Source organism: Vombatus ursinus, unplaced genomic scaffold (genome assembly GCF_900497805.2).
Source record: "Vombatus ursinus unplaced genomic scaffold, bare-nosed wombat genome assembly UNPS02013232.1, whole genome shotgun sequence".
Taxonomy (NCBI): domain Eukaryota; kingdom Metazoa; phylum Chordata; class Mammalia; order Diprotodontia; family Vombatidae; genus Vombatus; species Vombatus ursinus.
The window spans coordinates 22,193-25,349 of record NW_020953010.1 but is presented as its reverse complement, the minus strand read 5'-3'; the positions used below and the strand labels follow the sequence as shown (position 1 = coordinate 25,349).

The window sequence follows — 3,157 nt, the reverse complement described above, 5'->3', positions numbered from 1 at the left end:
GAAATATCGAACACATTTTCCCACTCTCAGTTTACACTGGTCCAGGCCTAGACTACCATCAATTTTTACCTGGGGGTCAATTTTCAGAGCATAGTCTTGAGGACAAGAACATTGATTAGTTGTTTTAACTATTATGCCAGGATCACAGACTCAGGCCAGCCATCTCCCAAATGAATGCCTTTTTTTTCTCCATGGAGAAAAGATGAAATAGAACCTCAATTCTTCCGATTTATTGTGTAGGTTAGGAGCATCATACAGTAGTTTGAATGTATATAATTTAGGAATGTTGATAGAGAAACTGTCCCTTACCTGGACCGGAGGCGCGCTCTCAGCACCTAACACTTGCCTATAAAAGGTGGGATCGCAGCTTCGTAGAGTGTTCTGGAGACTTCCCATTGGGCTTGGAGCACAAGGCTTCTTTAGCAGTAAGTCGCTGCGACGAGAGTCTGTAGTGAGGTATACCTGGTGGTAGAGATGGGGGGACATCAGGCCTCCTCGGACAGCATCCACGTGCAGGGAGGGCCCAGGCGTTCTGTATAGCGAAGTCCCAGAGGAACTGTACAGGTCCCTTGATTTTCTCCATTTGTAAACTCGAAATATGATCACTCCTAGCACGGTGACTGCAAACCCCACGGAGACTAGGATCACAGACAAAAGCAGATAGAAGGTGAGATTTTTATTTTGCTCTTGGGGAGCCGATCCGGATGGGAACTCGACCTTGGCATCGGGGAACACTTCTGTCACTGACACCGTCAGGGTCACGGTAGTGGACAGAGGGGGCTCCCCATTGTCTTTTACCAGGATCTCCAGCTTATGCCATGCTGGGTCAATGTCTTGGACTGGTCGAGTGGTACTGACTTCTCCAGTTCTGAGCCCTACGGTGAAGAGGCTCTGGTTTGAGGCTCCCAGAAGGCTATAGGAAAGCCATGCGTTATGGCCTGCGTCAGCATCCCAGCCTACTACACGAGTAAGCAAGTGGCTAGCACCACTGCCTCGAGGCAGGGTCTGGGTGGAGCTCTGACCAGGCCTCGGGTAAAGGATCTGAGGAGCATTGTCATTTCGGTCCATGACAAACACGTTCACGCTAATGTTGGTGGATAGGGGTGGGCTGCCCCCATCGCTGACATGTGCCGTCAGCTCAAACTCACGCTGATCCTCGTAGTCCAGGGGCACCAAGGCGGACAGGACGCCGCTGTCCGGGTGCAAGGCAAAGTATCGACCCACCAGCCCAGTTTGGTGACCTCGGTCCAGGAGTGAGAAGGATAGACGGGCGTTGTTGGGGGCGTCAGGGTCCCAAATACTCAGGTTCAGGATTGCAATCCCTGCAAGGTTGTTCTCCTCCACGTAGACATCGTACGAGGGCTTTGTGGCTTGTGGAGGGTTATCATTAATGTCAGACACTTGGACTCTAAGTGTAGTGACTGTTGAGAGGGGCGGGGACCCTGCATCTCGGGCTATGATACTGATGTTGTACTCTGGAACAGTTTCACGGTCCAGGGAGGTACTGGTTGTCAAGGTAAAGTAGTTTTTTAGGGAAGAAGTGAGGCTGAAGGGGAGGCCAGATGGAATCTCGCACCTCACCAGGCCATTATCCCCGGAGTCCAGATCAGTCACACTGAGCAAGGCGACCACAGTCCCTGGAAGGGCGTCCTCAGGGACCGGGCTGTACACGGAGGTGACAACGATCTCTGGGGCATTGTCATTCACATCTATGACCTCAACCAACACTTTGCAATGGGCTCCTTCGGGGTTGGGGCCCTTATCTTTCGCCTGGATATAAATCTCATATAGCTTCGTGTCATCGAAGTCAAGCCGCCCTCGTATTGTCAGCATTCCAGTGACGACGTCTAGAGAGAAAAGGTCCCGCACTCGGGCCCTATTGTGACTGCCGAAGGAGTAAATGACTTCTCCGTTTGGTCCTTCGTCCAGATCTGTTGCGTGAACTTGTACCACTGGAGTGCCTGGGGCCGCATCCTCCCGCACACTTGCCCGATAAAGAGAATGATTGAATTGGGGGGTGTTGTCGTTGGCATCAAGCACAGTGATTAAGATGGGGAGACTAGCAGAACGGGCTGGTGTTCCTCCGTCCAAAGCTGTCAGTACCAGCTCAAGGGTCCTCTCATGCTCACGATCTAAGGCTTCTTCTAGCACCAGCTCCGCATACTTGCTGCCATCCTCTCGAGTCTGCACGCTCAGCACAAAGTGTTCATTGGCACTTAGCTCATAGGTTTGTAAAGAGTTAATTCCCACATCTGGATCGTGTGCACTCTCGAGAGGGAAGCGCGCCCCCGGCGCCATGGCCTCACTGATTTCGAGTTTCATTCCATTGGTAGGGAAAGCGGGGTCGTTGTCGTTGACATCCTGAATCACCACCTCCACCCTTTGCAGCTCCAAGGGTTTCTCCATTAGCAGCTCCAAAGTTACAGTGCAAGACGGGAGTGTCCCGCACAACTCCTCCCGGTCCAGTCTCTCGTTCACGAACATCTCTCCCGTCTCCCGATTCACCTCAAAGAACCTCCGGCCAGTTCCGGAGGCCACAAACAGCCTGCGCTCCAACAGACTGCTGAGATCCAAGCCCAGATCGACGACCACGTTGCCCACTCGGAAACCCTTCGCCCTTTCTTCCGGGATCTCATAGCTGATGAGCGCGGAAACGCTGTCCCAGGCGCCAAGCAGAAGCAGGACTCCCACCACTCTCCCAGTGCTGAACCGGCGGCTTCTCCCGGCAGCTGGGACCATCTCAGTCAGTGGCAACTTCTTTAACCTAGTTTGCCCCAGTAGTTCTTCCAGAGAAACTTTCTTTCAGTCGGTCCGCGCTCGGAGGTTTCGGGCTAGAGCGCTCGGCGCAAAGTCGGACATTGCTTTTTCCGCTTTCTGGGAGCCTTTGATTCGCTCGCCGGCTTCTCAGTCTGTGCCTTGTCCCGGGGCACAGTGAGGGGGCGGGGGGGGGGGGGCCGACCGGACCCACAGTGGCCAGATCTCCAGCCTCTTCATTGGCCGACAGCGGCACACACAGTCCCAGCCAATAACTGCACGAGGAATGTGCTCGCGCAGGTTCTACCAGTCGCACTCTTTTCGGCGCGCAAAGAACCTGAGTTTCCTTCCGCTTCTTGCCTATGTTTCCAGGCATTAGAAGCTTACTACTCACCGCCTACGC

General features: G+C 53.7%; 1 pseudogene; it reads right to left on the bottom strand.

Moving 5' to 3' along the window:
• Positions 1-309: 309 nt before the first annotated feature.
• Positions 310-2,949, bottom strand: LOC114040484 (annotated as a pseudogene).
• Positions 2,950-3,157: the final 208 nt, after the last annotated feature.